At 43.8% G+C, this 14,516-nt stretch overlaps 1 protein-coding gene across 2 annotated transcripts in view; it reads left to right on the top strand.

Moving 5' to 3' along the window:
- LOC144753369 (cGMP-dependent protein kinase 2-like) overlaps positions 1–14,516 on the top strand; it is a 1,794,633-nt gene that overhangs the window by 560,797 nt on the left and 1,219,320 nt on the right. The window lies entirely within an intron of this gene.

Genomic DNA, 14,516 nt, shown 5'->3' with positions numbered 1-14,516 from the left:
GAGATCTCAGAACTCAATTTTATGTATGTCTTGGGTTACTTTATTTCTTGTAATATGTATCCCTTTCCCTTCCTTCTCATTTTCTTGTCTCCGTCATCTACAGTTTTGGTCCTCTGTCTTTCCACCTAACGTTCTACAATATTTATTTCAATTATTTAACAGTTTCACATAGCACATGGGGGAGCTGGAGAGGGAGAGGGCTGGAGCAGGCAGGAGAGAGCTAGGAAAAGGGTGGAGGCAGCAAGGTATGTACGGTAAGAGGGCCGGAGGGGAGGAGAGCAAGAGTATAATGGATGAAAGAGGATCTGGGAGTTACTTTTCCAAAATTAAATAATCAAGCATGAATGGGTAGGTAACAGGTCGAGTGTCTTTATAAGATCTCAGAACTCCATTTTATGTATGTCTTTTGTTACTACGTTTCCTGTAATGTGTGCCCCTTTCCCTTCTTTCTCCTTTTCCAGTCTCCCTCATCTAGAGTTTTGGTCCTCTACCTCCCACCTGACTATCGACAATATTGTTTTGATTTATTTAACAGTTTTACATCATCATCAATTAACTTTATAGTTACTCTTCAGTACCATAAAAGTACAGTTTTACATAGCTCATGAGCACCAGGAGGTATGGGTGTGCTCTACAAAGCCAACAATGAAAGCAGCAACAGTCTTATAATAAACTTATACAATAAACAAGAGGAAGTAACACGAGGAGTAGAGGGAAGAGGAGAAGATTAGATGGTTAGAGAGCAAGGACATGATGAAAGAACTAGAAGGTGATGGAGAGTGCTCGAGCAGGCAAGAGAGAGCTAGGGATAGAAAGGAAGCAGCAAGGTCTGTATGGCAAGAAAGCTGGAGGGGAGGAGAGCAAGCGTGCACTAGATGGTAGAGAATCTGGGTGTTAGGGGTGAAGTGACAAGAATGGGGAAGGTCAGGGAGGTGGTGAGGACAAAGGAAGTTGAAAGGAGGGTATGAGAAGGAGGGTGGATGTGATGAGAAGAATGTAACTGTACAGGTTACATGGTAAAAAAGAGAGTCAGATGGTGTAAGGCCCAACAGCTATTTTACATGAAACCGATTTAGTGTAAAGAAATGAGTCTTTAGGCATCAGTGAAAGGATTTCAGGGTAGGTTTGGCCCTAACATCCACAGGGAGGGAGTTCCAGGGAAGGGGTGCAGCTCCGGAGAATGATTGATTCAATATGTTCTAAAGTGTGCCTTTTATTAGAATATCATAGTTCATTTAATTTCTAATTGCCTTAAAAATCCCCCTCCCCGTATCTTCCACAATATCTATCTATCTTTCCCAGATACCTTCGCCAATAGCAGCCAATTGACACCATATAATGTGTGACACCATGTAGGAAAGTCCCCCTTTTGGCATGGTTAGCCCCCACTTTTTTCCTGATGCATGATGTGATTTTGAACTGTAAGTGCACAGGGCCCTTGCTAACCAGGTTCCCAAGTCAGATCTCCTTCCTTAAAACTGTTCCACGATTGACACAACTTCAGATACCCCTGTAAGTCCCTCATTAGTGATGCCCCTGGTACCTTGGGCATGAGTACTGAAGAGAGTCCTCTAGGGCTGGAGCACTGGTTGTACCACCCCAGGGACCCCTCTCCAAAACTATGTACTCTGCCATTGCAGGCTGCGTGTCTTGGTGTAGAGATAACCGAGAAGTCAACATGGCACACAGCCGTGTGTGTGCCATGCCTCTCATACACTCACCCAGTATAAAGGTGGGATTCATACTGCAAAAATAAAGTATTTGTCAGAGACCATTGACAAAGCCGAGAATAATGCCAAAGAACTGTTCACCTCAGTTCAAAAACTGAGCCAAGTACAGGTTTACAAAGAGACGATCCGGATCAAGCCTTCTGTGACACAGTGGCTTCCACCTTTTGCAGCAAGGTTCAGGACATCTACAACAAATTTACATTGAACCCTACTCAGGTGGCGAGTAGTTGGGATCCCCCTGTGTTAAAACACTACATTAGCTCGAATTCCGTGCTTCTTTCCGAGTTCCAACCAATTACTTACGAGCAGGTGGTCAAACTTCTCACTGCCACCAAATCGAGCTCACCATTGGATCTATGACCCCCAAGATCGTAATCTCAGTAATCGAACCGATAGCCTGCCATCTCACAGAACTATTTAACCTTGTTCTGCAAACTGGTATAATCCCCAAATTATGGAAAAAGACCTCCATCTTACCACTATTAAAAATATCAAATCTGGACAAAACAGACCCGCCAACTATCGTCCAATAGTCGTCTGTCACTGCCAGCAAAAATTCTTGAAAAATACCTGAATCAAGAACTTACCACGTTTATCAATAACAACAACATTCTGGATCCTTCTCAATATAGTTTTTGCGGTGGTCATAGCGCTGAGCTTGCACTGATTATGGCGGCGGAAGAAATTAGGCGCCCTGTAGATAAGGGAGGTATGGCAGCACTGATCCTTCTGGATCTGTTGGCAGCATTCAATACGGTGGACCATGGCCTCCTACTACGTCACCTTCAAGAATCAGGCATTGCCAGCACTGCCTTACAACTATTTAACTCCTTCCTTTCTAACCGAGAACAATTTGTGAAGATGGATGGCCTGAGTTCTCAGAGTTTTAATCTTCCTTGTGGGGTTCCACAGGGCTCGTCCCTCAGCCCAACTCTTTTCAATTTGTATGTGGTTCCCCTGGCCAGGCTTATTAAATACTTCGGATTTGCCTTGGTGTCATATGCCAATGACACTCAGATTATAGTATCCATCTCAGAGGACCCTTGCAGCACCATTCACAACTTTCATGCCTGTATGGGACAGGTGAGCAAATGAATGTCTGAGAACTGCCTTAAACTGAACTCCAATAAAACCAAAGTTCTTCTCTTTGGAAGAGATGTCTCCCATTGGCCCTCAGACTGGTGGCCTAGTGAATTTGGCCCTCTCCCCACTCCAATCTCTAAGGCTAGGAACTTGGCAGTTATCTTTGACACCACTTTTTCATTATTCCATCATGTGAATGCAATTACATCAGCCATCTGTTACATCCTAAAAATTCTGAGGAAAATCTTCTGCTTCATACCACCTGTCCTTCAGAAAACAGAAGTCTCAGCATTAGTGATGTCAAGGCTGGACTACTGCAACGGCCTCTTGATTGGTATTAATAAAGCCCTTCTCATCAAGATGCAAGTCTTAAAGAATTCAGCCGCCCGCCTGCTGTTTAAATGACCTAAATATGCTTCCGTAAAGGCAGGCCTTAATTCCCTCCACTGGCTCCCAGTGAAAAAGAGGATTACATTTAAGGCCCTCTACATCGCCTTTAGGGCGCTGCACAATCAAGGTCCTATCTGTTGTATGCTGGGGCGGCAAGACCGGGTGAGAGCTTTCTCTTTTCACCTTATCGTGGTTCGTGGTTTACAAAAGGTTTCTTTCTTTTGTTTCCTGCGTGAAGGCCCTATACGACAAATGACAGACAGCGGCCTTTTTGGCTCTCTCAGCCTATACTCGTGGAAGGAGGGAAGGAGAGAAGCACAAGAGCCGTGGGCTTGCGGTGGCGTCCTGTAACCGGACCGGTTCCATCAATTGGTGAAGAGGAGCAAAGCGGCAAGGGAAAGGGAAACCGCAGTGTCCTGTGCTGAACGAAATTCAGTGTATTCTGGCTGTGAAAGGAGCGTGGCTTCAATTATTCAAGAACTGAGGGCATGCATTTGCAGATTCCTCAAGGCAGACCTGGGTGAGCAGCTTTTTTTTGGTTTTTTTGTTCTTCACAAAAGAAAAAGTTAAAGTCCCAGCACGTTTTTGTCAATAGTAATATTATACTGGGGGGTCCCAGCACTTCACTCGAGTCTTTTTGCCGCCTTGCCTGTCCCCTGGTAACAGCCCGTGGGGGCTGCAACGGTATTCCCCGCGCCCTGCCTGCCCCTTGGTACCAGCTTGTGGGGGCTGCAACGACATCATCAGCACCCCTATCTGCCCCCTGGTAACAGCTTGAGGGGGCTGTGAAGTTACTACCAGCGCCAGGGACTCCATTTCCCAGAGTCCCTCTGGCGCAAGAAGGAAGCGTCATCGTCGTGCGCCAGGAGGCGCTTAAATTAGGAGCAGGGCTCCTGCAGCACGGGACTCGCGCGGGGCCTGGTGCGGGCACGTCCGCGCCCGTCAAAGCCTAGAAAAGGCTGGGCTGGGCCACATCCCTTGATTTTGCCGCCTTAAATCTCCGTGTTGTGATCAGACTCAATTGGCCGTAAGACTAGGGTGACCAGATTCTCAAAACAAAAAACGGGGACAGGTCATAGACATAGAAGTAGGACTACAGTTTGCAGTAACTATCGACGTAAAAGTAGGACTATGTGACAGCTGTCAGACATAGAAATCTGAGAGACAGTGGTTATGGAGACTTGAGGGGCACTGTTAAAGGGTACTAGTGAGGGAATCCGTGGCGGAGGTGGCCTCTCCCTCCATCTGTCTCTGAATGTCTCCCTCTCCAACTGCCTCCCTCCGACTGCCTCCGTCCGACTGCCTCCCCCCGACCGCCTCAGTCTCCCTTCCTCTGTCTTACTCTTTCTGTCTCCCTCCCTGTCTGTCTCCCTCTGTCTGACTCCCTATCTCTGTCTCCCTCCCTGTTTGTCTCCCTCTGTCTCTGTCTTCCTCCCTCTCTGTCTCACTCCCCCCCTGTCTCACTCCCTCCCTCCGACTGTCTCCCTCCCTCTGTCTCCCTCTCCCCCGACCAACATTCTGTGGGTTCCATAAGGGTCTGTGACAAAGAAGAAAAAATGTTGCTTTCATTCTTAAATCGTTTTAATATTTTCCTGTATTGGTGGTGCCCAGGTGCGCAATGCCCCTCTCCACTCCCTCCCCCACACTCCTCCATGCCCATGGCTCACAAGAGCATTTTCCTTTTAACTGAATTGTTTAGGTTTTGTTTTCGTAGAGGTTACAAGCCACAGTGTGCAGAATCATGTAAATGTCAAAGCTTCTATAGGGCTTCTTGGCAGCTTTTCTTTCCAATGCACCGTGATCCCGGGGCTGCTGCAAACCCATGGCCAACACACTGGACCCAATAACCCACCGTATTCACCCATTGAAGGGCCCTTTGCCAAAAGGACTATCCACAAATGCACAGGGTGCAGCAAAGCTGGGTAGTGTCAGAGTTAAATGGATCTGACCTCTACATTCTTGCTGTGTGTACATTACTGCTCATAGAATTTATGGATTTTCTGACAGACCAAACCAATTTGCGTGATGTTAAACATTTTACATTTCTAAACCCACTGTTTCCTTTAATCATGCATAAACCAGACCACAAGTTCTTCTGGGAAATGTTTTGTTATTTTGGTTTACCTTTGACGGCTGCCGAGCACCACAATTTTTTTTAAAGAAAATCTTTAATGGTGTATAATTGTGATATCGTAGTGGTTTGGGGATGCACAACGCTGAGAATAACACTGGGTTATATTTTTCTCTCACATAGAAGACCCTCTGAATCCCGCCCCCCCTCCGTCGTCTGTGTGTGCCTGGGCGGAGACAGCTTCCATGGGACACACACACACAGCCGCACCCGAGCAATTAAGAGGTCTTTAAAATACCATTTTAGTGCTAATGAGGCTTTGTTGTTATTCACCCCTTATCAAAGCCCCTGCAGCGCCACTCTGCCTGTTGCTGGAAGGCCCACGGTGGGGGTATGCTAAAACCGGGACATTTGAATGTTTTACCCGGACGCTGTTGCAAAACCCGGACATTTCTCTACTTTAGAGAAAAGTGTCGGGACACCGGGACAATTTTCAAAAAACGGGGACTGTCCGGGGAAAACCCGGACGTCTGGTCACCCTACGTAAGACCGATTAAATTCAAGCTATTGTATAGGGAAGGACATGCTTGTATATTTAAATTTTTGCTGGGTAATATTGGAACTTGGGACTTCTATTAACTCTTGAACATCTGCAATTCTCTTTTACGGACTTTTAATAATTTATTATGTAAAGTCTATTTTACGTTTTCTTGTTTTTATTACTCAATAACATAGGCTTCTTATGAGCATTTATTTGTTATTCCTAAGATTGTATTTGTATAGGGGTTGTAATTTTGAGCTAGCCATCCCTAACCCATTTAAATGGGGAAAATGGGGAAAAGGAAAGCCGCTGAATTAGCTTCAGAGAAGAAAATGATAGCAAAGTTAGTAAAGCTGCAGAAGCTACCAAAAACAGCAGCTGAAAATTGTACTCTTGATGCTATCGATGAGCTGATAGAGGAGGTAGAAACCATGCTGTCATCAGGGAATGTGAATAAGATTAACAGTAGGGGTAAAATCTCCTCTTATTATGAAAGGAAAGATAATGGTGTCATCCCAAAGCCAGCCACCCCCCCAGTTATAGTACACCAACCACATGGTAAAGAGTTAACCCAAACACCACATATGGTCTTACAAAAGTCCGGACAGGGCACAGGTACTACTCCCTCTCCCGCTATAATAGATAAAGATGGCATGGAAAGGGATCGATATAATTCACCGAGCAATGAGATAATAACTGTTGAGTGTTCAAATAGGTTCTCGCCATTAGAGATTAATGATGAAGAGTCTAAGGGGGACTGTTCGCTAGGCAATGTTGTAACCTGCCCGAAAGATCTGCCTACACCAGAGTAACTCCTTCAGAATGTTATAGTGCCTACCCATAATCTGGTACAGGCCCTTTATGAAAAACTTAACATTGTTCAAGAGGAGGTCTCGGTTATAAAAAGAATGATCGAGGTACTTACAACTGGTCTTCCTCCTATTCAAGATATTACTACAATAGCTAACCCTGGGGTAAAATCATCAATGGGGAAGAAACTTGATCCCACCCATTACAGGTAAATGGGGACCAAAAGCAATAAATAAAATTAGCAAGGATCGACATGCAGATGAGGTATTCAAAGGAAGTTCACCTTTACCACAAAGAGTTAACAAAAGACCGTTGGAAAAGGGTGGGCTGACAGAGAGTTCGAGACCCGTGAATCCTCACAGTTTTTAGATAGAAAACCCCTAACGAGGCCTCTCCTTACTGAGAATCAAAGTAGACATGTAACCAGGTCCTTGGACAACCGATATCCATCAACCCTTGGGTCTATGGCAGGTAATGTGAGAAGTCACCCTGGTGTTAATAAGGGGAATAACAGAAAGCACCCTAGTAGCTATAGCGCAAGGAATGATAAGCAAAATGTGTATAGTGTTTCTCTTACCAATGTAACGAGGCCAACCTCTAGCCTAAGAGACGATAAGGACTCCCTTGTTAATAAAGTAACCAATTGGTTGAGGAAGGTAAGGCAATGGCGGTCCATCATTAGATCGGACATAAAAAATGTAGAAAGGATCCCTCAAGACATAGGGAACCTAGACGACATAAAGGTATCTTTCTGGTCCAAAGATATTCCTGAAAACCTAATTATGATGAGTTTAATATCCCACCTTCTTTTCAAATCAAACATATGTATTAGACAGTGTAGAACTGACATCTGCCAATTTGCGAACAGACAACCTTGCAGCGATTTAGATGCGATAGATTGACTATCTCAAGCTTTAGATGGGCAACCCGAAGTGAATGAAATAGCCCATTTATCCTCACAAGCTAGTTGGTACCTGCAACAAATTGATCAGCCCAAAGTACCCTTATCAGGCGAGAATTTACCAACTGAGGGCAATCGACTAGGTATAAATGAGCCTATTGATGTTGTAACTTCTACTCCTGATGCTCATTCCCAAAGAGACCGAGCGAGGGATCTTGTAATAAATCAAAACACCTCCAAAGCCTCTCTACAGTCCCCAACCCATTGCAGACTTAAAATTGTATCTTGGAATATAGCTGGACTTGCAAGGAAACTGCAAGACCCGGACTGGCAAACATATATCGACTTGTTCAATATTTGTTTGTTCCAGGAATCATGGGCTAGGGAATCCTTATTTAAAATCGGTTACAGGACGTTTAGTATAGAAGCACGTCAATCGGTCAGAGGGAGACCTTCTGGTCCCCTACTAGTTTGGATAAAGAATGAAATCAATGCCTCTGTAGATATTTTATCTACCTACACTGATGACATTCTGGGTCTTAGATTTAACTTTTCTAACAAGTACTATATGTATATGTTTAATATATATGTTAGACCAAGAGACCCATCGAAGGAGTCAGTAATTATCACACGGTTAGAGGAGGTACTTGATACCCTTCCTTCAAAAGACTTAGTTATAATTGGCGGCGATTTCAATTGCTGTTATGAGCCCCTACAGGGAGTAAGCTCGGTTACCAAGGAACACGATCTGGTCATGGGCATTCCCCTGTTGGAGATAGCTGAGATGATGAGACCCTCCGTTTCTGCCTTACAGTTGTTTAATGTTACTATTGAGAAGGGATTGAGATCGTGCAATGGCAGAACCCAGTTAGACACTAAATGCTCACATACTTTTTCGAGGGGGATATCTTCCTCTCAAATTGATTATATTATGATAGGTATTGGCCACTGGGATCTCATTGAGGGATTTAGTGTAGATAGAGCCAGGAAAGATAGTGATCACTTCCTTTGTGCCTGGACCTCTCAGGGAGTCTTTTTGTGTATCACTTTTCATCTAGATCCGCTAGGGTTCCAGATGTAATCCAACCACAACTTTCTAACAATAGGAGGGGTTTGAAGTGGCCGGCTATTTTGGGCAATGTTGATCTTTTAACATTTGTCTATAATATCTTTGCTGATTTTTTATCACATTATTTAGCAGGGTCTCCTAATGCTCCCACAATAACTCAAACCCATCAGATGTTGATGGAAACTATCAAGCCCCATTTAACTAAACCAGCTTCCGGAAGCCATCAATCAAAAACCAAGGATGGTTACTCTAATCTTTGGTTTGACTCTGATTGTTCCCTTGCTAAGAGAAACCTATGTAAGGCCCCTGACACTAAAAATATAATTATGATCAGGGAAGCAAAGGTTGCTTATAATAATGTCCATAAAGCTGCACGCAGGAAGTGGGAAGATGATAGCTGGGATGAATTGCTATCAGCTTCTAAAAGAAATGATCAATTCCTGTTTTGGAAAATTATAGCAAATGGCTCAAAGGCAGAAATCCTGGCCCAAGACTATAATCTGGACCCTAAGACCTGGTACAACCATTTTGCACACCTTTATGCTCCCCCGGCTATTGTTAATGAAGAATCTCTAGCTACGGTTATTACATTTATGTCATCGAGCCAAGCACCTATTCTCCAGTTTACCATGGCAGAAACAACAAGGGCAATTGCTGCAATAAAATTGTCTAAAGCGCCAGGCCCTGATAAGATCCTGGGGGACTTATTAAAACATGAGCCAGATGTATGGGCCCCTTATATAAATCTTCTTTGCAATGGTATTGCTAATGGCCAGCCTGTCCCTGCTTCATGGAAAGAAGCGGAGCTAGTTCCAATCTATAAGAAAGGTTCCAGGAAGGAATCTGCAAATTATAGACCCATCAGTCTTCTAGATATATAACAAAAAGTTTATGCTAAACATATTCTAGATAGGTTGAATGATTGGATTGTGGATAATAATGTCCTCTCCTCTTGCTAAGCTGGTTTCAGGAAGAAAACAAGTATGATAGACCAGGTCCTGAGGCTAATATTTATTGCTTGGAAATATACAAGGTTGCGCCGGGGGAATTTGTTTATGGCGTTCATTGATTTGAAGGCCGCTTTTGATTCCATTCCCAGGGATTGTCTTTGGTCTAGTCTTTTGCAGCAAGGGGTCCCTAGTAATATTGTACTACAGCTTATCAGGTTACATGAGAATACATACGCAAAAGTGCATTGGGGAAAGCGGGTGAACTGACAGAGGAGATACCTGTAAAAAGGGGTGTGCGCCAGTGCTGTGTCCTGGCGCCTACCCTGTTTCTGCTGTATGTCAATGACATGATCACAGCACTTAAAAAAGCTAACCACGAATTCCTCAAAATTGGGAGGTGAACATATTTGTGCTTTAACTTTTGCCGACGATACCATCCTATTATCTCAAACCCCTAGGGGTGTTCAAAATCTTTTAAATGCACTGGATGGATATTGTAGACAAAGGGTCTTGAAATCAACCCGATAAAAACGAAATATATGACTATCCGACCGCACAAAAGTTTAAAAAATAAAATGCAATTAAGTGGAGTTAGCCTGGAGCGTGTGACAAATATTGTTTTTTTTCTGGGGGTGACCATCTTTCCTGGAACCCCCAGATTGTGAAATCCAAAACTATTCTCAACCAAAATGCTGGCCCAATTGCAAAAAACCTTTTTTCAACATCGTCAAAGGCAATCACCCCTGCTTTATTAGTTTATAAAGCTAGGGCTCAATCAGCTGCCTTATATGGCTCAGAGTTATGGGGAGGTGGGGCTCTCTCCCCATTAACTTTAGCAGAGAATAAAATCATGATGAGATTCACTGCCCTGCCACAAAATACCCCAGTGATACCTTTCTTGTTGGACTTAGGTCTTAAGGGGATCGAGTATAGGGCCATATGGATGTCTCTTTCCTATTGGATTAGAGTATGGACAACGGAAGAATTGCAGACATATAGACAGGCAATAAGTGAATTAATTACTCTTGATACCTTTGTTACATTTCCGTGGCTGATCCACATCCATACGTGGTTTTTGCGCCTGGGTCTGAGCAGATATTGGGAGCACCCGGAACAGCTCACCTCAGACTAAAAAATGGAGTGTTAAACAATTTTTTGGAGCAACATTGATCACATTATTGCAGTATGCCCTGGCTATGGTTAACTCACTAATCGGTTTTTAAGTTTTAAAATAAGCCCTTTCTTCGAACCCTTCATGGATGATATTGAGCTCCTTCTAGCTAAAGTACTTCATCTAAAATTTAGATACGGTACATTGCAAATTAAGAAATTTACGTCTAGGTGGGGGAAAAGGGCTGATGAGGGCAATGATTCTATTTGCACTGAGTGTGCTTTGGGTAGACAAGAAGACCTAGCTCATGTTCTATTTTTCTGTACTTGTTATGAAACCCCAAGGAAAAAATGGATTCGCCCATTGGGTAGGAATTTTGGCATTAGACATTACACTGAAATGTTACGCATCCTCAAAACAGATACCTCTAGGTAGGTTGTATTCGGATTGAGCAGATTCCTACTATCGGCCAATTTTATTAGATTAAAACGAGGTTTAAGATTCTGACATGTGAGGGAATATACCAATGTATGATACTAGGTCTTGCCCAGGAGTTGTCTTTTATTTTTTTTATGTCTGCACACTTTTGTGATAAATATTATATAGTTGGATCATGTAGATGCTCTACTATTTATAATGTATAATGTCCATGATTAATAACGTACCTAGGAATTATGAATTTACAAGTGTTACTATTGTTTGATTGTAGGTCCATACAATATCTCTTATGGGCTGCTAAAATTTAAAATTAATTGAAAAAGCATGTTATGTCGAGAACTTCAGAAAATTGCACTTTATAAACTAGCGAATTTATTATCAACACTGTATTTTATTTAGATTGTATTTATCTTATTTATATATACATTTTAATGTAATTGATGAGTTTTTATTGCTTTGAGGATTCTCTGAATCGAATAAAGATGTTTACCACCAAGGTCCTACCTATCTGTTGAACCACTTTCGTTGGTATACACCTCCCAGAATGCTGCGGTCTGCTACCCATTGGCTTGTGGAAGCACCCAAGGCACGTCTCTCTAACTGGGTGGAAAAAGCTTTCTATATATTACCATCAGATTATGAAATCAATTGCCATTCTCATTGAAAAATTAATCAGACCTGATATCCTGTGGTACTGAAAATTCTGGACCTGTGTTATAAATATCGTCGTATCATGACGATTTTGATATCAGCAGACCGAGAATGGCTAGTATACTATGCACAAGCATTTTCGTCATATTCGAGTGACGATTTCACCCTGACACCAGAGATTCCGTCCTGAACCCTCGGGTTCCATTTTGTGAACAGCAGCCATTTTGTGATTGCCCTCACATAGGCCGGTGACTAGGCCAAAAACGAGTCTGAAGGACACGTACACCTTTGCTGACTCCAGCACGACCTGGGCAAGCTGACTCCACTGCCCAAGGCCAAACCTGTTCGGTCAGTTCCTCTCCCAGTGGCCGATCGAGATAGTATCAAGGCACAACATGCCATAAACCTTTCATCGCACACAAACCACGCCTAATCTTACACACACCTGTCCCTGTTTCCTACTTTATGACCTGCTTTACGAGGAGGAGGTGCCCGTTTTTATTAGGGGTCCGCCGATATCTGATGGAAAATGTTGGGCCTTGCCGGATAATTTATTGTGGGATGGACAAACTGAAAATAAGCTTGTCATCATGATTCTGCTTTTTCTTTGTAGTGAAAATATGTGAATGGTCAACTGTAAAATAAGGGATGGCTAGCTTTGTAAGTTTGAGCAGTCTCCTGAGAATATACAGCGTGTTGTACTTCTAGGATACCTGTTACTGGCTGCAGCCAATAAACTCGATCTTTGACTTCACCTAGAAGACTCTGTGTTTCTGTAGTCTGGAACAGAAAGGACTCGAAGTCTTAGGGTGTACCCCTGGCACCACTGGGTTCCGAAAAACCCAGTACTTCAATCCTTCAGGAAGAGTCTGAATACCTGGCTTTTTCAGGCCTAAAGCTAAGCAGTGATTAGTTCTCTTTCTTCCGATCCCCCATGGCGGACTGGAGATTGGATGTCAGCTCCTAGACGCCTCCGGGTATTAGTACACTATATAAATAAATATATATATATAAATAAATACACTGCATAAGGTATAGGTAAGTCACCCCTACTGCAGGTCTTTTGCCCTAAGACAGGGTGCACTATATCCAATGTGAGGGCATATCAGTATGAGCAGATATATGCCCCACAGTGTCCAGTCTAGTCTATGATGTTGTAAGTGACCAGGGAAGCCATACGGAGGACATGGGGTAGATACTCATCAACATGAGTTTCCTAGCTCCATGATAGCTTCACTGATTTCTAAGATGTTTGGTACCAAACATCTCATCTTAATAAATCCTAAATGATGCCAGTGATGGGTTTTTTAATACATTCACACAGGAGACTTTTTTAGAAGGTCTCCTGAAAATCTACCAAATTCTGGTGTGGTCTTTGACTTGTTTTTACCGTCTGCCACCACCAGACATGTTTCTAACTTCATGGGTTGAGAGCCAACGCTCTCAGAGGACAGAGACAAAGCCTGCTCTGGGCAGAAGTGCTTGACAGCTCCTCCAGGACAAGTTGGCCTGCCTGGGAGAGAAGCTTTAGAGGCAATGCCTCCTTTTAATTCCAAAACCAAAGGGGATGATAGGCGGAGTGTTGAACATTGCAAGCACTTACCCCCAGTCAACTGATATGGGTTTAATCTATCATCATTCTTTAGCTCTCTCCACCACCCCAGTTCAGACATGGCCATATGCCATTCAGTCTGACCCTGTATCTCATGGTAACAGTCCAGCCCGAACTGCCAAGCCATATCTTCCCTGGACCGGAAATAAGCATCCTGGGACAGGATTCGGGTTCATAACCCTCATCAGCCAGGCTATCTTGAATCCAGTGGCAAAGTGAGCAAGGGACCCACATCTGGGCATACCCTGCCACCTTAGGGCGAACAAAGCAAAACCAAAGGGGATGATGGATGGAGTGCTGAACATTGCAAGAACTCACCCCCCGTCGACTCATCTGGGTTTAATCCATCATCATTCTTTAGCTCACTCCACCACCCCATTTCAGACATGGCTATATGCAAATCAGTCTGACCCTGTGCCTCATGGGAACAGTCCAGCCCGAAGTGCCCAGCCATGTCTTCCCTGGACCAGAAACAAGCATCCTGGGACCGGTTTCGGGTTCATAACCCTCATCAGCGAGGCTATCGTAAATCTAGTGGCAAAGTGAGCAAGAGACCCACGTCTGGACAGAGCCTGCCAACTTAGGGCAAACAAAGCAAAACCAAATGGGATGATGGACTTAGTGTTGAACATTGCAAGCACTCACCCCCAGTCAACTGATCTGGGTTTACTCCATCATCATTCTTTAGCTCACGCCGCCACCCCAGTTCAGTTTGCTGTTTCCTTTGAAATTCAACTAAGGAACCTCCAGATAGTGGGGGAAGCCAAGCCCCATTTCCTGCTCCACTTTTGGAGGGAGAAAAGTTGTGAAAATGGGTTAGATTAGGAGGAGGGTCCCCACTTAGCCCACACCACCATTAGGGAGGGGGGTCAGGCGAGGTGAATCCCTCTCCTAAAATTACACCATCTTTGCACAGTGGAAAGACAACCTATCAGGGCTAATGTGGTGCCCTTTTCAACAGGAAGTGTTCACTAGAGGGTGTAGACACCCTAAGGTAGGGAGCCCGTTGGCTACTACCTGTCTCCTCTTGTAACGCCCCTGAATTTAGTATTTAGTTGGCTCCCTGAGACCTAAAGTTCAGATTCAATCGACAAAAGTATACCAGGACAAAGAAGACCTGCTGCACGAGAACTGAAGTCCTGATGCAGAAGAAAAAGGA

Source organism: Lissotriton helveticus, chromosome 5_1, assembly GCF_964261635.1.
Source record: "Lissotriton helveticus chromosome 5_1, aLisHel1.1, whole genome shotgun sequence".
NCBI lineage: Eukaryota > Metazoa > Chordata > Amphibia > Caudata > Salamandridae > Lissotriton > Lissotriton helveticus.
The sequence above is the reverse complement of the archived record's forward strand: the minus strand, read 5'-3'. Positions and strand labels throughout refer to the sequence as shown.